We start from the raw sequence: 21,241 nt of genomic DNA, 5'->3' as shown, positions 1-21,241 counted from the left end.
GGTCGAGGGAGGGTAGGAGGCCTTGGGGTGGTGTCCAGGAGGAGGGGGTGTGTTGGAAGCGGGAGAAGGGGTCAGTAGAGGGAGGGTTAGGTTCACGGTTGAAGAAGTAAGCGTGGAGGCGGAGGCGGCGGAAAAACTGCTCTACGTCCAAGCGTGAGCGGTATTCGTTGATCTGTGGGTGGAGGGGGACAAAGGTGAGCCCTTTACTGAGGACTGACCGTTCGTCCTAGTAAGGGGTATCCAGCCCTGCACCTTGTTGTCTCGGATTCTCCAGCATCTGCAGTTCCTACTATCTCTTTTTCCTCTTTAAGTCCAGGTCTCTTGCCCTGGGGGCACAAGTAGCCCAGGCCTACCATTCATGATGCAAGAAGGCCAATTTTATGTGTCGCCCTTGTCATTCTGTCTTGCTAAGGTCATTGTTATTCCAAGGTCCATGTTCCATCTCAAGGATGAACAAATTTCCATTGCGCATAAAGCATAGTCTTAGGTGAGGCAGGTCACAAGAGGGATGCAAACAGTTTGCAGAGAGATATTCATTGATTAAGTAAATGGGCAAAAAATTGGCAAATGGAGTTTAATGTGCAAAAGTGCGAAGTTGTTCATTTTGGAAAGAAGAACTAAAGAACAGAACATTATTTCAATGGAGAAAAACTGCAGAAAGCTGCAATACAAATGGACTTGGGGGGACGTATGCATGAAACACAGAAAGCTAGCATACAGCTGCAGCAGGCAATCAGAAGGACGAATGAATGTTGGTCCTTATTTTAAAAGGGTTGGAGTATAAGAGTAGGGAAGTCTTACTGCAACTGTATAAGGTGCTGGTGAGACCACATCTGGAGCACTATTCGCAGTTTTGGTCCCGTTATTTAAGATTCATTTAATTGGAAGCAGTTCGGAGAAATTTAACTAGGATGGTCCCTGGCAGGGAGAGATTGTCTTATGAGCGAAGACTAAACAGATTGGGACTCTATTCACAGGAGTTTAGAAGGATGAGAGGTGATCTCATTGAAATATATAGGATTCTTAAGGGGCTTGACAGGGTAAATGCCGAGAGGATGTTTCCCCTCATGGGAGAGTGTAGGACCAGAGGGCATAGTCTCAAAAAAGGGGTGCCAATTTAAGACTGAGATAACAAGGAATTTCTTCTCTCGGAGGGTTGTGATTCTTTGGACTCCTTGCCACAGAGAGCTGTGGGGGCAGAGTCTTTGTGTATATTTAAAGCTGAGATAGTTCTTGATCATTTGGGGAATCAAGAGTGCAGGAGAAAGGGCAGGATAGTGGACATGAGGAATGTTGGATCAGCCATGATCCTATTAACTAGCAAGGGGCTGAATGGCCTGCTTCTGCTCCTATTTCTTACGGTCATAACTCAGACTATGAAATGATGGAATATCATTTGAACAGAATCAAATATTTCAACACAGCACCCATTTGGCAAAAATCCTGCATGGAGAACTCCAAAAGAATAAACCTTGCCAACATAACTTTATCAGATGACTAACTTATACAGCCAGAAACGACCACCCCATCCCCATAACCCAGCATTTCCTATGGCTAACCCACCCAACCTGCACATCTCTGGATACCACAGAACAATTTAGTTCATCTTACCTGGACTATAGAAGGAAACCAGAGGTCCTGGCAGAAACCCACACAGATACAGGGAGAATGTGCAAACTCAACACAGACAGTCACCCGAGTGTGGGATTAAACCTGGGTCCCTGGTGCTGTGGGCAACAGTGCTAACCATTGTGCCACTATGCTGCCCTTGCCCCATCCAGACAGAGGCCAGCAAGTGCATGATCCAGGGTGCCACTGACATTCCCATGGGATAGCAAATCAGCAATAATATGCTGGAGGGCAGATTGCTAGACTGTTATGAGGTCTGCAAATCCTTTTGAGAAGCATCGAATCATATAGTACAGAAAAGGCACTTCAGCCCATTGTGTCTGTCCCACCTAAAATATATAGTACAACCAACACTAGTCCCGCAATAGGCTTGTAGCCTTCAGAACTGATGACAAGCAATGGGCTGAGAATTCATGGTGACCAGCAAGGATCTAATGATCTTCTTCTGAATTTTTGAGTTTATTTGAGTTTCTGTTTTTAAGATGCTAGCAATGCAATAAAAACAGAAAATGCTGGAAGGACTCAGCAGGTCAGGACCATCTATGGAGAGAAAAGTAAGAGTTAATGTTTGAAGTGGATGACCTTTCTCCTGTAACTAAGTATTAAGATATCTGTTCTGAAGAAGCGTCACTGGACCTGAACCGTTAACTCTCATTTCTCTACACAGATGCTGCCAGACCTGATAAGTTTTCCCACAATTTCTGTTTTTGTTTCTGATTTCCAGCATCAGTAGTTCTATGTATTTTTTTTTAACCCAGTTGGGTAATCAATCCATATCTCAAACACTAGTTGATGCTGTCAGCTTTCTGTGCGGATTTACAAAGTAACAGTGTTGGTTTGTGAGGAATTTAAAGCTGAGCCAATTGTGAACCTGTCCTGCCAGTTGTATGGTAATAACATTATATTGTGTATTTAACTTAGTAAAATGCCCCAAGGCATTTAACAGTGTACTATCAGATGAATACTTGGCATTGAGCCACATAATGACATACTAGGACAGGTGATCAAAAGGTTTATGGAGCAATGAAAATTGGGGATAAACAAGAAGCCAGAATTGAGGTGCGTGGATCTCAGGGAACTGTCAGGTTAAAGAACATTACAGAGATAGAATAGCAAGGCCCAAATGGACTTTAAGACAAGGATGATAAATTTTATCAGGAGCCTTACCAAACAAATTCAATTTTACTTTTGCAAGTCAACCAACAAGAAGTCAGAGACATTAAATTAAAATGTATCAAGATTGGAAGAATGAGGAACTGAGGTTTCAACTGACACTACTCATTTCTGCAGAGCTGAAATGTTGAGACAAATGAAACTAGGGAACCTTCATATTGCTGTAACTGTTAAGTCAGAATAATATTCATGACAAAAGAGAAGTGGGATACTCTACGATTTAGGGACAATGGTTCACACAGAGGAAGCAAAATGTGGAATTTCCAAAAAGAAGCAGATATTTATAGAATCAATAATATGAGGAAAATTGAGAGTAGGCAATGGGAATCTGGTTAACATTTCTTTATAAAGTAAGACTTTGAAAAATCAGTCAATGGTAGTTTCATGTGACCAACATGATCTTGTGAACAGGATCATTTAATATGTAAATTAAAACCTGTATCAGCAAATGGAAAAGTAACACAGGTGAAAGCTTTAAGAGACACAATTCAGCAAAGTCCAGTTTATAAAATTGTTAATCCTTATTTTAAAAATCAAACAAATTAATTTCCATGCTACACAGAGGTGTTAAGCTGTGAAATGTACAATTAGCTTTTCACTTTTAGTTATGAATTTAGACATGTGGCTGAATCTTTTTTAAGTTATCGGCTCATCTGGTTTTAATTACCATGCGCATGCAGGCACAGTAAATCGACCAATACCTGTTTTATCAGTTGAAGGTGCCTGTTTAGTCAAAAGTAATGTAAAATAATTCCGGCTCCACACTCAGAAAATCGCAGGTGGAGGTGAAAATTACAGTAATTTTTTTTTGCAAATTTTTTTAAACATTTCATTGAGGAATCGCCTGCTGGGCTTAAGATCTTCAACCATTGATGTTCAGCCGTAGCTAACTAATCTATGGGAGGCATGTAAATTACACTTGCTTCTCCTGGGTTCCCCATCATCATTTTGCTGGTACGTTATTCTTGCCATTCATGAGGTTTGAGTTGGATTGGGGTTTCTGTGAGTACTGTTTTTACACTAAGGTAGTATTCCTCAAAGTTCAGCTCAGATTAAATAGTATTAACCATGTAAGATTTTCTTGAAAACTGCCAGGGAGGGGATTTTTCTGTCATTGCACACATAAAATGGTACTGGCTTCTAGTAGCTGATGTTAATGAAGCAGCCATCAGGACTGGGGAGATGAATTGGCGATCAATGCTATTTCCGTGTTTGCTAGCTTCAATGCAACAATGCCATCAGCGTAAAGAGTGACATGGCCAGTAAATCGGTGTTACTAGGAGAAGATGCAACAGTAGATTCGGAAGACAGCACTTGTGAAGGGAATTCAATGTCTAAGCATATTCTTATCTAATTCAGAATTCAAAAGAAAATGGGATTCAGATAATAAATAACATTGACTAATCATGAGTGTCTATGTGTGCTTGCATGTGTCTTCATTGTCTTTCCTTTGGATTAGCTACCTAATGCGATGATGACTAAAAGAACCTGAGTTTTGGAACAGAAGACCAAAGGAATTAGAAGTAGGAGTTGAGCTTTTATCTCATTGACCCTGCTCCACCATGTAAAGAGATTTTGAGTGTTTACCGCTTAGTAGATCATAAGATAAAAAGCAGATTTAGGACAGTTGGCCCATCAAGTCTGCAAGCTATTGGATCATGGCTGATATGTTTCTCCAGCCCATTCTCCTGCCTTCTCCCAGCAACCCTTGATCCCCTTACTAATCATTATGCTATTTTCCCCACAACCCTTGAAGCTAATGATTTCCATCTTGAACATGCTCAATGACTGAACTTCCAAGGCCCACTGGTGTAGATAATTCAAAGAATTTCCACACTCTGTGTAAAGAAATTCCTCCTCATCTCACCCTTAAGTGTCCTTCCCTTTATTCTCAGTGATCCCTGGTATGTTGTAACCAACCATGATCTAATTAAACAGCAGAACAGCTTCAAGGGTCTGAATAGTCCGTGCTTGTGTTCCTAGGGACTGGGCTGAATGAGCTGGGGTAACAATGAGGTGACATTTCCAAGGAAATTATTCTGCTCTCAGTCAGTTGAGAGGTAATAAGACCATAAGACCACAAGACATAGGAGCAGAAGTTAGGCCGTTCGGCCGATCGAGTCTGCTCCGCCATTCAATCATGGCTGATAAGTTCCTCAACCCCATTCTCCTGCTTTCTCCCTGTAACCCTTGATCCCCTTGATAATCAAGAACCTCTCTATCTCAGTCTTAAATGTACTCAATGACCTGGCCTCCACAGGTTTCTGTGGCAGTGAATTCCATAGTTTCACCACTCTCTGGCTGAAGAAGTTTCTCCTTATCTCTGTTCTAAAAGGTCTTCCCTTTACTCTAAGGCTGTGCCCTCAGGTCCTAGACTCTCCTACCAATGGAAGCATCTTCCCAACATCCACTTTGTCCAGGCCATTCAGTATTCTGTAAGTTTCAGTTAGAACCCCCTCATCCATTTAAACTCCAATGAGTATAATCCCAGAGTCCTCAATCGTTCCTCATATGTTAAGCTTTCCATTCCTGGGACTATTCTCGTAAACTTCCTCTGAACCCAATCCAGGGCCAGTACATCTTCTGAGATATGGGGCCCAAATCCAGGATGACATCTTTCCTGTTTGCAACACCTTTCCTCTTTGGCTGGAGCAAGATTGGGTTGGATCAATTATTTCTTTGTCAATTAAAACATTCAAGACCCATACTCGAAGATAATCACTCAAAGCCTGAAGAAAAACATAACAAAGTACCCAGGCCCCTTTGTGCAGGGATAAAAACAAAATCAGATCAGGAGCTTAGTAGACTGGATGATATAAAGCTTGAGCTGTTTGACCCTGGAAGTGTTTTGTAATAAGCATTCTTGGGTTTTAGACGACGTTGACAAAGCCTACATTTATTTTTCATTCTTAGTTGCCCAGATATTGATCTAATTGACTGGTTATAGGGCCAATTCAAAGGTCTGTGAGGAGTCTGCCATATTGATGTGGTAATGGAGTCCTAAGAGACCAGATCAGATAAGGAGGTCAAGCAGCATCATAGGAGCAGAAAGGTTGACGTTTCGGGCCTAGACCCTTTCTGATGAAGGGTCTAGGCCCGAAACGTCAGCCTCTCTGCTCCTATGATGCTGCTTGGCCTGCTGTGTTCATTCAGCCCTGCACCTTGTTGTCTCAGATTCTCCAGCATCTGCAGTTCCTACTATCTCATATAAGGAGAGCAGGTTTTCACTTTATAAAGGTATTCAGTGACCAGTCAGATTTTTATGACAATCCAACAAACTTCATAGTCACCTTCCTTTCAATGACGGCAGTTTCGAATTTCCTGACTTCTTTTTGAAACTACGCTTAAAATAATCGGCAGCCATCAAATTGTTGGCAAGGAAGGGTCACAAAAAGTGTTAAATGTCTGTCTGCTAAAGAGCACATTTTAATAGATCACCTTTTGGCCATGAAAGGACAGAAAATCCAGCGATTTATGGCAAGTCACCCCACACCAGCTGCTGAGTGTGTGGCGCGGTGCACATGTTGGCACAGCTTCTGAGGGCAACGTTACAGCCAAACACCTGATCGGTGTAGGCACTTCAAAGCATTTCAGTCAAAAGAATCTCTCTTGATCATGATCCAAGGGAAGACTACAATCAGCATCTGGGCACACAGGACCTTCTGTAGAGCAGCAACACCTGAGAGAACTAACATTGGTTGTTTGCGATGTTTAAGTTAGAGCAGAGCTTCTGTTAGAGTTGTTGTAGCAATCTGGCAATACTTTCCACTTCACAGCTCAGGCAGAATGATGATCGCTGTGGAACATCTCGAGGGATAATGTTCTGTCATTTCACACCATGGTTATGAGCTAAATTGGTTCTTAATCAATCGATCAGGGTGAACAACAATAGGGAGAGCAAATATTAAATGACAAGCAATGCTTTGCCTATATTTACCTGCATTAGCATGGGTCCCAGGAAATTATAAAGAATAAACTTTCTCTCCAACTGCGACTATCACCTGCCTAACACAATTGGATATTGTTAAACCGATAACTTTGAAAAGCATCAGGGAAACAAATAGCGGAAGGGTTGGATGTAATGGGTCCCTTGCACAGCAATCACTGAGGCTGTATAATTTAATAATTGGCTGGATCGTTCCCTCTCTGACACTTGGCAAGTGTCCACCTCTTGTCTGTTTATCAAAGCTTGTGCTTTGATCGCTCTTTTAAGAGCCCAGCAGAACTGCACCAAAGGATCTTGTAGCTTTCTCTTTGGTCTGTCTTCTTGTTTTGCAGCCTTTGCAGGCATTCAGAAATACCCTTAATTATTTTCTGGGTTTTTCAAATTCCATAGCTCAAATTCTTTGCCTTAGGCAGTGTTCATACCTGCAAGCACCTGCTTCTTCTGTCGGAAAAATGGGAAGTGGAACTTACACCTTCAGTTCAATTAAAGCAGGAACAAGCTCAATTAATCAGTATGGCTATGAAGGGGTAGAAACTGCAGCTCACAGCTGCCCAGTTTTCCTGAAGTTTTTGTTGGTAAGTTACTTATCCTCCTACACCCCAACTCCAATTTAATGTCGTCCAAGGTCCAATATCAACTATACCTTGAAAGACACTGTTGAGGTACAGGGAGCAGCAGGGTGTACCATCTACCTGATGCACATGCCATTTAGCAGCTCACTAGGCTGCTTTGATAACACCTTCCAATCTTGTGATATCTATTATCTAAAAGAACAAGGACATGCTGATGCATGAAATATGGGTAGAAAGTGACCTAGTGGTATGGAGACAGAAAGGACTGCAAATGCTGGAAGCTACAGTTTAAAAATGTAGAGTTGGAACAGCATCCAAGGAGCAGGAAAGTCAATGCTTTGGGTCAGGACCCATCTTCAGGACTGCTTATTGGTATTACCACTGGACTGTTAATCCAGAGATCCAGGTAATGTTCTTGGGATCCAGGTTCAATACCCACCATCTCAGACAGTGGAATTTGAATTCAATAAAAATTGGAATTAAGAGTTTGATGGAGACCATGCATCCGTTGTTGATTGTTGGAAATACCTATCTGGTTCACTAATGTTGTTTATGGAAGGAGACCACCATCCTTACCTGGTCTGGTCTACATGTGACTCCAGATCCACAGTAACGTGGTTGACTCCTAAGTGTCCTCTGTGATGGGCAATAAATGTTGGCCGTGAATGAATCATTAAAAAAACAGCTGCGAGTTCACACAGGATCGTTTTGATATAGCGTGACTAGGACTCTCTTCACAGGGTTGGCAGTAAAGTTGATTGTGTAGCACATGGGACTGCAGGCGTGAACGTTGGCTTTTCATCGATAGTAGCTTTGAAAACATTGCAATAGTTGAGAAGTCTGACATCCAGGAAAGGGAGTTCATTTGTTTGCTCCATTTTCAATGGTAAACTTCAGCAGAGGAATGGAGTTAATTACACTGTGTCACGAGCTTTTTGATGAAACCATGGATTCAAACATTGTGCCTACACATGGGAAATATGCAAGGGATAGGACTATAGTGGTCTCTCCATTGAAATTATGCTTCTCGTGGTAACCAACAGATATTAGCAAGGGCTGTGCCTCGATGGGTTCCCATGGCATACATAGATATCATTGAAACTGAACTTAAACGCACAATTGTTAAGTTTATTAGTTCAATGAATATAGAATTAGGCACACATGGTACATCTAGATTGTCATGATACAGTGACGTAGTGCAAATATCAATGGCTTCTTTGAGTGGTATGTTGGTGAATAAGCTGGTAATGTTGAAAGAGCAAGTGGACATGCTATTGCTCTCAACATGTAACTTGTGTCAAGTCTTAATGAACACAAAGGAATCTTTACAGTGTCTGTGGACAACTCATTTCGAACGGGTTGCAACAGTTCACACAACTGGGTGAATTCAGGTTGTGCAGAATCAATTACAGATAGAATAGGGTGTAAAAGGACATTATATCTGTATGTCTTGTGTCACCCTTGCATGCACAGAATATCACATATATCACCAGGTGGGTTACCACCCTTGTGCAAGCCCAACAAGTTTGCCTCTGCAACTTGCTCTGAATGTGGCTGTTCGATCATGTGTAATAGCAGGTCCTATAAATACAAACCTGATCCATTATTGAGCACAGTGTGTATTTTGTCAATGTAATCACATTTGTTGAGGAGGACTAACTCAGTCCCTTTGTTAGGTTTACACTCAGGTGGATCAGGGTTTCCTTGAGATTATGCAATGCTACCAGCCATTTGTGTGACGGATAAAAATCCATCATTCAGTCTTCCATGATTTGCATGATCCAGGTCTGCTTGCTGTGCTTTCAGGGTCATACCATCATTGATGGCTTGTGAAGAGATAACTGGACTCCTCGACCTTTCTGCCTTGAACTCAAACTCTTGGATGTGAGCATAAAACTGCACAACAAAAAATGCATGTGTGTAAGAATGAAGGTCCAACTTTCTGAGCGGGTCAGATGGGTGTACAATAGATTTCTCATCCACTACTCTCAGTGTCCTCCTTTGCTGCTTCCCTAATCAAGGTTTCTATTGATCCATGCCCAGCTTGACTGGTAGGATCCCCACTGATACAATGCAAATGGTTAGTTGTAGCCTGCACCCCAATGGTGCCTTTACAGAGAGCAAGAGAGAGAAAGAGATGCATAGAGTTTCAAGGCAGGGTATCTGGCTGGGGGCTAGGTTTGTTTCAAATTTGAGTAAAAGTGAGTCAGTGCCCTTTTTTTTTGCAGTTCTCCTGACTTTTTCTGATCCATGAGTTCAACCAACATGAAAATGAGAAGAGATGCAGAGGGGACTCTGATCTGATATCACCTGATTTAGACTATTGCCCAAACTGTGCTGCACAGTGCTCAAATTCTGCTATTGCAATTGTAAAACTATGTCTTTGTGAAAATGTCAACCATAGCATATTTGTGTTGTAAAACACATTACTCTTCTGACAGGGTCCTCTTAAAGGCATTCCGATTTGAGTTGAAACACATGGGCAGCAGATTCCTCACCCACATTAAAAAGAAGTTCAGTCCTCATGTGTTTCCTATTGTTCACCAGATTGCTCTGCATTTACTTCTCCACCAGGGCAATGCTTTTGTTCGGGATCAGTTACAATTGGTTGCTAGATAAGTTTGTATCACTCACTCAAGTTCAGAATGTAGCTTCACCATCGGAATGCCTCCTAAAATCAAAGGATAGCGAAGAATGATGAATTGTAGGATTATTGTTTATGTCTCATTAATTTTCTGAAGAACACTGCTCAGTGACAGCTAGTGTTGGGAGAGGACTGAATGAGGGTTATTGAGAAAGGCAGTGCTAGATTATCACTTCAACATAGAATCATAGAGGCATTCAGCCCTCTGTACCTGTTATAGATCTTTGAATGTGCAAAAGAATTACACTCTCTCCTCTGCTCCTTCCCCATAGACCTGCTGAAGTGTTTTTCCCCAAGTATATAATCAGTATCTGGGCTGTTGTGGCACAGTGGTAGTGTTCCTACTTCTGGGCCAGGAGGGCCTGGGTTCAAGTCTCCACCTGGTCCAGAGGTGTACACTTACATCTCTGAACAAGTTGATATAAAATATGTAAAAGCAGCTTCCTCTTAAATGTCAGCACTGCATCGTCAATTCCAGATAACAATGGGAAATAAAATTTTCAATTCTTTATTTTTGCCAATTATTAACAAGCCAGTAGATACAGTTTCTCCTAATCACAGGCTTTCAACTCTCTAACTCATTCTTCTCTAGGGAGAGCAATCCCAGTTTCTCCGCTTAGTTTCACTTTCCACTTTCGACTTAACGATGAAAGATATGAGTTATTTATATGTCATTATGAAACTAGAAACTGTGAAAGTACAGAATGAGTTATTAATACCTGTATCAAAATCACTGAAAGCTTGTGGACAAGTACAATTCACTTTTCCAGTACAGTAATTGATTGTCTGCCTTTATCTTAAGGGGTCAGAATACAAAGCAGTGAACAATATGCTACAGGGTATAAAGCTTTGTTCAGAGCCCTATCTCGAGAAATGAGTCCACATCAAAAAGGATATGCAGCCTCAGACTGTGTGCAGCAAAGATTCATCAACATGCCAGGACTAAAAGAATCAAGTTATGGGGACAGATAGTCTTGTATTCTCTTAAGCATAAAGATTATTGGATGGCCTAATTGAGTTGTTTAAGATGATGAAAGGATTTGTTAGTTTCTCTCTATCTACTCCATTTTCACTAGTGGGGCAGTTCAGAGAGGGGGTCCTGAGCACAAAGTTGGAGCTAGATCATTAAGGGTGGAGCATTTCTTCACACTAGGGCTATTAAGGATTGCAGAAACAAGTTGAGTGAATTGGTTTGCGATACAGATCAATCTTGACCTAACTGAATGCAGGAATAGTCTCGAGGGGGTGAATTATCTACTCTTGTATCCACATTCCTCTGATTTGGGCAGTAGACCTGTGAATGAATTGAACTATATGCAGCACAGGATATACGAGGTAGAACAGAAGAACACTGGAATAGTTCAGTCTGGAGGTGACAAAGGCATGAATGAAACAGCAAACATGAGGCAGTTACTAGAGTGTAACAGACTGTGGAATCTAAAAGGGGCAAAATAAGCAGTGGAGAAACTCAAATTAAAAATCCTGCCACTTTTCCAGTGCCCTGACTGCAGAACTAGCATAGCCAGAGGTTACTGTCTGTGATTTAATCCAGCCAATAGCTGCAATGTAGGCATACCCATGAATGTGTATCAGGTATCCCCCTAGGGACCAGAAGTATGATTAAGAGCAAAGTACATTTCATGCCATTTATCTCCACTTGTGTCGAACAGTAATAACAATGGACCACTGCTCCATGTCTTCATCATTCTTCATTAGTATAACGTTATACAATACCTACACAATAGCGACAGGGTATTTGATTTGACGGAGCGCACCCGTTTGACAGATATAATGTGATTGTTGAATAAGTTCTGAAAGGGGAGGGTGTCATTGATGGCCTATTCAGAGAGTATTTTGTGAAATACTGTAAGCTGAAAGCTCTGCCAACACAAAGGGCCACATTTCTCATAACATGTTGATGTGGACTCACCAGGAAGAAGGTTCGAGCATAAGCTGGAATGACAGATCAGCTCACATTGGATAAAATATATTGAATTTCGCTGTTAATGTGTTTTCGGTTAGATTGGTACACACCCAATAAGCTAGACCCAGTTTGGAAGGAGCCAGTTCCTGTGGGTGATATGGGCAGCGAGCCATGTGATTTCGATGGTATGTTGGCAACAGTGTAAACTGGCTCATGTACCTTTCAGTGCAAAACACCATTCAGTTCTTTTCTCATTCATTCATTCATCCATTTGGACTGAATTGAGCCTGATTCAGTGCATTCCCTTGAAGCCAATTGCAGCATCTCCAGTTGTAGCTTGCTACACACTTCACATAATCCTCCAAGTAGGAATGCATCAATAATATTTTTAAAACTCCTGAAGAAAGAAAAAAAATAAAAAAAGTACTATTTCACACCTTTCCTGAAAGTGCTTCACAGCCAATGCAATACTTTGGAAATGTAGTCACTGTTATCATGTGGGAAACGTAACTGCCAATTTACACACAGCCAGCTCCCACAAGCAACAATGTGATAATCACCACATAATATGCTCATGGGATCTTCCATGTGCATCTGAGAGTGTAGATGGAGCTAAACATCTCACCTGAAATACAGCACCTCTGATATTGCCACACTCTCTCAATACCGGAGTTTTAGTCTTTATTTCTGTGCTCAATGATCTTTCCGATATTTACTTTGGGATGTGGGCATCGCTTGCTGGGACAGCATTCATTGCCTGTGCCTAGTTTCCCTAGAGGAGCCAATGGTGAGCTGCCTTCTTGAACCGCTGCACTCAATGTGATGTAGATAGAGCTACAATGCCGTTAGCGATGCTATTCCAAGATTTTGACGCAGCGAAAGTGAAGGAATGGCGATGTATTTCCAAGTCAAAATAATGAGTGACTTGAAGGGGAACTTGAAGGTGGTGGTGTTCCCATGTATCTGCTGCCCTAGTCCTTCTAGATGGATGTGGCTGCGGGCTTGATTTGATTTATTTTCACGTGTACCTAAATACAGTGAAAAGCTTTGTTTATGAGCAGTACCGGCAGATCATAGTAAGAAAGGACATACAGATCATAGTGTGAAAAAATACCTAGACAGGGGCATACAGGTTATGTTGTACAGGGCGTTTGCTGGGCAAGATCAACTTTAGCAAGATCAGCATTATTTGAAAGGTGTTTGGTGAATTTCTGCAGTGCATCTTGTAGATGGTACACACTGCTGTTACTGAGGGTCGGTGGTGGAGGAAGTGGATGTATATGGATGTAGTGCCAATCAAGTGGGCTGCTTTGTCCTGGATAGTGTGAAGCTTCTTGACTGTTGTTCATAGATATAGAATCCCTACAGTGTAGAAACAGGCCCTTTGGCCCAACAAATCCACACTGACCCATCCCCCTATAGCCCACCTAAGCTTCACATCCCTGAACACTACGGGCAATTTAGCATGGCGAATCCACCTAGCCTGCACATCTTTGGAGCTACAACCATCTAAGCAAGTGGGTAGCAAAACACACTCCTCACTTATGCCTTGTCGATGGTGGACAGGCCTTAAAGAGTCAGGACGTGAGCTTAGTCCAGCTCAGTTTCTGGTCAATGTTAACCCTCAGGAAGTTGATAGCAGGGAATTCAGTGATGGTAATGCTGTTGAATGCCGAGGGGGATGTATAGATTCTCTCTTATTGGAGATGTTATTGACTATCATTTGTGTGATCCAGCCCAAACCTGGATATTGTCCAGGTTTTGCTGCATTTGAACATGGACTGCTTCAGTATCTGAGGAGTTACAAATGGTGTTGAACATTGCACAATAATTGGCAAACATCCCCACTTCTGACCTTATGATGGAGGGAAGGTCATTGATAAAGCAGCTGAAGGTGGTTGGGCCTAGCACACTACCAAGAGGAACTCCTGCAGAGATGTCCTGGAGCTGAGATGGACTGACCTCCAATGACCACAACCATCTTCCTATGTGCCAGATATGACAAAACGGTGGAGCGTTTCTCCCATGATTCCCATTGACTTCAGTTTTGCTAGGGCTATGTGATGCCTCAGTGAAATGTAGCCTTGATTGAAGGGCAGTCACTCTCACCTCACTATTACCATCAAGCCCGGGGATCACTTCTGGTTAAATTGAGAGTGCAGGAGGGCATGCCAGGAACAGCACTAGGCATACCTAAAAATGAGGTGTCAACCTGGTGAAGCTACAACACAGGATAATTTGCATGCCAAACAGCATAAGCAGCAAGCAATAGACGGAGATAAGCGTTTCCACAACTCGTGGATCAAATTTAAGGTCTATACTCCTGCCACATCCAGTCATAAATGGTGGTGAACAATTAAACAACTCACTAAGAGGAGGAGGGTCCACAAATATCTCCATCCTCAATGATGGGGGAGCGCAGCACATCAGTGCAAAAGATAAGGCTGAAGACTCGCAGCAATTTTCAGCCAATCTTCTGCACAACTTCAGCTGGTCCAGTTTCAGAGTTAGCCACTGTGAGATTCCAGCCACTACATTTCTAAATCGTTGCTCCAGAACCACAGCAGCACACCACTATATGCCCTCCTGCCTCTTGGCACCCAGGGGAAGTGTGAGGTTAAAAATAGGAAGCCCTGTATTATATATTGACATGATGACAAACAGCCGTAGTAACATTACAATAGGCGCTTATGCTACTTGGGCTGACGTTGGCATTTTGGCCATATCAAAGTTGCAGCTATTTGCAGAATTTGGGAAGTGCTTTCATTCATCTAGATGATTGGAAATTGTGAGACTCGATGCAACTACCAATGATGATGTGTCAATAGAAGGTCTGCTCTCAATCACCCAGTTCTCCAAGAGGATCCTGGATACCACATCAGACCCCACCCCATTCCACTGTCCTTTAAAAGCAGCCCAACGCAGAGGCTGCATCTTCCCACCCACTGTTTACACCCACTCTGTCGCAAAATCCCTCCCCATCTTCTGTCCTTCACCCCTCATCGCATCCTGGGGTCTTTTGCTTACTACACCCCATGAGACTTAAATGAGGGCCACTGTCAGTGAAGCTAATGCCCAAGACCTGGTGGGTGAGCTGTCCTTGGAGGTGAAAGAGGTACCATCACAGTTGCTGATCTGAGGCATAATGATGGATCTGTGTTTGAGTTTGCATGCTCTGCACTCGGTTGGCACTTTAAAACTGGCCGAAAATCATTTTCAAAACTTTGCCTATAAATTGTATCACTGACCTGACATCCATGACCAAAAACACCCTGCCCATTATAAGACAACAAAACTAAAGCAAACAGTTTTGAGTTTGGCAGAGAGAGACTGATTATAAAATGCAAATGATCATTGCAGATGCTGCTGACTAAAAGCAAAGCTCTGCACCATTTTTCTCCTATTGTCTGACCTCAATATCTCGCCTCGTGTTATGGAAATTCCAGGTGCTGTTTTTGACTGTGGAAAAGAATTGGCAGATTTTAAATTTCTTCTCCCCTCTTGGACAGATTCTTTTAATCAGTATTATCGTTTGTGCCAGTTAACTGCTGGAACTGATGTATGTAATGCATCATGATGTCCAAATACAGATTTAGAAATTCAAATAAGCTTACAGTCCACTGCTGCCAGATTAGGTAATCATTCTCCAAGGAGGAAAGGTTCCCCAGCGCGTTGCTAAGTGCAACCCCTCCTGAGTTTAGTGCCTTTAAAATTTATATTACAAGTTAAAGGTCACAAATGCATTCCAAACCAATGTCCAATTTGGAAACCCAAGAGCTGTTTACAATCTTGCTTTCAGAAAGAATGGAGCAGTGATATAATCACTCATTTATCATCATTATATGAAGCCAGTTTAACACTTTGATTTAGCGAAACGGTGTCCACACTTTCTTATACGCCCAACACATCTGTTTCTCCAGCTCCCTTTTGCCTTCATCATTACTGCACAAATTGACTGTTATGCCGCATATTGGTGATGTAAAACAATTTACAGATGCTGCTGTTTGCTAACATTTTCAGTCCATCCTCATAATGGCGATGTAAAACAATTTACAGACGTTGCTGTTTGCTAACATTTTCAGTCCATCCTCATATGGCACCACGCTTATCAGTCTATCTTCAAACTGTATCACATTTTCAACCCATCCTCAAGTTGTATTACACTTTCAACATGTCCTCATACTGTCTAAACCCTACCATTAATATAAGACAGCAACCAAGAAATGTAATTGGAAATTCAGGAGGAATGTCTTTTCACAGAGTGTGGTTAGAATGTAGAACTTCCTAAGAAAGGGAGTGAATCAGCTGAATATATCTAATGGGAAGCTTGATACGCTCATGAATAATAAAGGAATAGAACGTTATGCTGTTGTGTTAAAAGAACAGAGGATGGAGTAGACTCATGTTGGACTTCATACTAGCATTGGCCAGTTGGGCTGATTGGCACGTTTGAAAACTTTGTACATTTTTGTGTAATTCTGTGTTGAAAAAGAAACCTTCTTTTACCTGCGTGTCTGTGACCTTGATGTTTGATGGTTTGGTTTCCGAGTCTTGAAGTAACCCACTGACAGTGTCAGTGTCACATTGGCTGAGGTGTGAGGCTCGGGAGAATTTACCTCGTGAACATTTTCTGTTACTGACTGCTGCTTGAAGCTGGTAGAAATGGCGCCAATGCCAATAGGTAAGAGTCAGAGGTTAGGTGGAAAATGATCAAGGGGTATGATCAAGCGCCTGCCTGCAGTCCTGGCTGCCCTTGCAAGGTACGCAAGGAAATGCAGTCTTGTAAAGTCCACGATCTAGGAGGTTGTGAGAAACCCCCAGGGTGGGGAGCGAGATCGATCCCAGAGGGATCACCCTTGTTCCTCCAGGTTCACAGGGAGGCTTTAAAAAAGTACAAAATACTGAACCTACCTGGGTCTCTGGCCTAAATCCTGCCTGCTACTTGCATTTGCTGTCAAGTAGGAATCTGTTCAATTCTTCAGTGCAACCCCAAAGTTAAAATGGAGAGCACATCTTGGTAACATCACCAGGAATGCCACCACACAGGTCTTTCAGGAATGGATGGCCTTCCTGCATCCAAATTCAGGCAAGTTAGGAATTGGTAAACAAGAACTGATTGGGAATATGGTGCCATCATATCTGCCATCCCAAAATTGACACAATTTGAAGATATTTATAGTCATGCCTTGTGTCATACTTTTATTGGCATAATTATTATTTAATTATTATTTATAATTATTATTATTGGCATCATTATTAGATGCAAACCCTACTCCGTTTGTAAGATCCTGATGTAGAAACAATTAACATTTGTGCCACACCAGTGCCAGGAAATGATCGCCTCCAACAAGAGAGAATCTAACCATTGCCCCTTGATGTTTGATGATATTACCATTGCTGAATCCTCCATTATCAACATCCTGGAGGTTACCAGAAGCCAAACTGGATCAGCCATTCCCAAGTCAGAGGCTGGGAATTTTGTGGTCAAGGAACTCAGCTTCTGTCTCTACCATCTACAAGGCACAAGCCAAGAGTGTGATGGAATACTCTGCACTTGCCTGGATGGTGCAACTCCAATAACAATCAAGGACTTGACACCATCCAGGACAAAGCACCAATTAATTGGGAGCAAACCTGCCATCTTCAACATTCAGTACCTCCAGCACAGAGGCAACAGAGTGCACCATCTCCAAAATGCACTGCAGAAACTCACAAAGGCTCTGACAGCATCTTCCAAACCAAGCACCCAACCATCTATAAAGACAAGCAATGCCAACACATGGGTCCGTCACCACTTGCAAGTTCCTCTCCAAGTCACAGACTTATCCTGACCTGAGGCTACATCGCCGCTCCTTCAGTGTCAACATTCTGAAACACCCTTCCTAACAGTACCATGGGTATACCTACACCTTAAGGACAACAGCATTTCAAGAAGGCAGCTCCCAAGCATCTTCTCCAGGACAGTTAGAGGTGTGCAATAATAGCTGACCCAGCTAGCAATGTCCAAATCCCGTGAATGAAATTAAAACAAAACAAACACCAACACACACATGAGCAGTGCAGCAAGAGATGGAAGTGGGCTGATATCTTTGCCTTGCTTTCTGTATCTATAGCAATAACACTGATAATAAAAAGATTGCATCATTCAGTGCAAAGCAAGGCACTCCATGGAACATGGGAGTGTAGAACCAAATCTAGTCAGCATAGAAAAATAAACCTTGCTGCATTTCCATTTAACTGAAAACTATCTGTAAAAAAATACTTTGAACTGAGTTTCTGTGGTCTGACAGATAGATGGTCAGATTTAATTTTATTCAGAATGGGCATTTGATAGTCTTCTTCAGATAGATAAGCTAAAAGACAAGTCTCATCCAACTTTTTGCCCATCCCATCCACCCATGTCTGATGGGCTCTTGTCTGCTTCTATCCACACTTTGAAACACCACAAAAGCATTGACGGTTGAATGAACTGATCTCAGTTCGGGGATGTTACAGTGGTGTTGCTGTGTTAGGACCTCACTCATCCTCGCCAGGCTAAGAGAGCAGATTCGCCAGATTGACAACCAACTACCCTTCTTCAGGAAGGGTATGCAGCCAATCCCAGGGGAGAGTTGAAATCTCTGTTCTCCTTCTATGCCGTCCATTGTATCTTCACGCTGGAGGTCAGTAGTCTGTGCCATAAATTACCATTACAACCATCCCACAGTTGGCTAACCAGAAGCATGATTCTCTCAAATTGAATTAGGTCACGCAAACAAATAATTTTCAGGTGTTTAAATCAAATTTGTAATCCCAATTAGTTTGTCGGCAAGGTTTTCTGCTTATGGACTTTAAACATTTGATCATTTGAATTAGTTTCCTCAAGAGGGTCTTGTACTCCCAGACACCAGTACCCTGTGCAAGTACCATGTGCTATGTTCACCAATACAGAACCGATAAGGTGCTTGGTCATTCCTATCTTAAAATGCAATGAACAGAGTCTAGAAAGGGAGTTACAATATATTTTGAACTCTGTTCTGCTACCCTGATGCACTTTGTATGGTACTATCTGCCTGGACAGCACTCAAAACATGACTTTTCACTGTCTCTCGGTACATGTGACAATAATAAATCAAACTCAAGTTTCAGGATTCTGACACAAAAATTTGTGCCCCAAAATAGACCACAAATGTAAACAAGCAAATTCGAGGCCCCATATCACTTTCTGCCTTGCCCCTGCCAGCTTGTTTCCCACCATGCCATCCCTTGCCTGAGTAATTTGGGGATATGATGGCCTTGTGGTTTTATTGCTAGACTATTAATCCAGAGACTTAGGTAATGTACTGGGGACCTGGGTTAGAATTCCATCATGGCAGACAGTGGGTTTTGAATTCAATGAACGTTTGGAATTAAGAGACTAATAATGACTATGAAACCATTGTCGATAGTCAGGAAAATCCCATCTGGTTCATTAATGTCCTTTAGGAAAGAAACTGCCATCCTCACCTTGTCCAGACCCATAGCAATGTGGTTGACTGTTAACTGCCCTCTGGGCAACTAGGGATGGCCTAGTCACATTCCATGAATGAAAGAGAAGTCTTGGGAAATGCAGTCTGGTGTTCTGAGAGTTGCAATGACCATGCAGAACTAATGTGATGTGGAAACACAGCTATAAATCATAATGAGTTGAGAGTGTCATGTTTTCATGAGTTATCATGATTACTCATTATCATGAGTGGGGACATTTAAGCGACTCTTGGATAGGCACATGGATGATAGTAAAATGTAGGGTATGCAGGGTAGTTTGATCTTAGAGTAGGATAATAGGTCGGCACAATATCGTGCTGTACTGTTCTATGTTCTATGTTCTATCTGGAAATCTGCATCAACCAAGTGGGTAGTTTCAATGATGAGGGCGGAAATGAGCCTGCTCCAGTTTGTGAGCATGGTGGTGTGTAGGCTGCCAGCAATTAACCCAAGAAGCCTGAGATCTCATCTTGAAATTCCAGGTTCAACCTGGCCCACCCCCCCACTGGCAGCTCACCAGCAGCACCTTGGATCTTTGGGGCTGTTTGCCTTCACTGCACCAGGGCTTAGTCCCCAGGACTGAAAGGTTTTTAGTGGGAAAGACAGAGGAGGGAGAGGAACAACAGCACTGAATTCAGCTGGTGGGAATGCCACAGAACTGAGAAATACCTCTGAAGCTTCTTCTGGCTCCATTTTAGAATTGGAAAGAATAATCTTATTTGGCCTTATGGCAGAGTGTTGGGTCAGCCATGGCCTTATTGAATGGTGGAGCCAGCTCGAGGGGCTGAATGGCCAACTCCTGTTCCAATTTCATATGGTTTTATGGCAGCTGTTTACTTGGTTGTGTCCAAGTCAACAGACCCTGTTCTACACAGGGTAAAACCAATGTTTTCATAGGGGCCTTAAGATAGATCCTAACCCCTCAAAAATGTATGAAAAAGGGCTTAACGCCTGTCTATGGCGAACTATCTATTCACCTGAAAAATCATCCAAGGACAATTTGGTGTCAATCATTTTTCAGGTATCCTTGGGGTGGTCCACCTTTGAAAAAATGGTTACTTTACCATCCAGCAATTCTTCTTTCTATCTATTGTTTAACAATGGCCAAATTCTAGCACAAAACCTTTTCAAGACATGACTGAGACAGTTACTGTCAAACAATATGATCACCTTCAACCCATCACTGACAATCTGGAACTGGTTAATATATTTACATTGAAATAAAATTTCCTGACAAACATTTCCTTTTTTTTTAAATGACACAACTGGTGTTGCCACAGGCAATTATAACAAGGGCAGATGTTCACTGTATTTGGGTCTGAGGCATGGAGATTTGAAGAAATGTTGTCACAGACTTTCCATTGTGCTAACAATCTACTGCCTACCAACCAGGTTTAATTTTTGTATCAACAATAATGGTCAGGTTTGTCAAATAGGCCCTTGATTTTTAATATAATTTCATGGCAGAAAGATTGCTTTTCTAGCTGTTGTAAAACTACCTTCCATTATAATCCTCAAGAATCTTAATATTATTCATTAAAAACCCACTTACAGTCTATTTGGAATTTCTGAGCAGTGAGTCAGTATACAGGAAAATAAACAGAAATAATGGAAAGGGATCAGAAAAAAGGGTTTGGCTCCATTTAATTCTCACCCCTGGGAAAGTAATTTGAATTGAGTAGATAAGAATGTCTTTATGATTATTTAATTCTTTAAATGAGTCGCCTAACCTACAACAAGCAGTAAACTTGTAATCAGCATCAGCAAGAGACTTAAACTTTGGAGGAGGTAAATTGCGTGTTGTTGCTTCTTTACTGAGATGATAGATTTCATCTCGCAATGATGTG

Source organism: Rhincodon typus, chromosome 21 (assembly GCF_021869965.1).
Source record: "Rhincodon typus isolate 14 chromosome 21, sRhiTyp1.1, whole genome shotgun sequence".
Lineage (NCBI taxonomy): Eukaryota > Metazoa > Chordata > Chondrichthyes > Orectolobiformes > Rhincodontidae > Rhincodon > Rhincodon typus.
The sequence above is the reverse complement of the archived record's forward strand: the minus strand, read 5'-3'. Positions refer to the sequence as shown.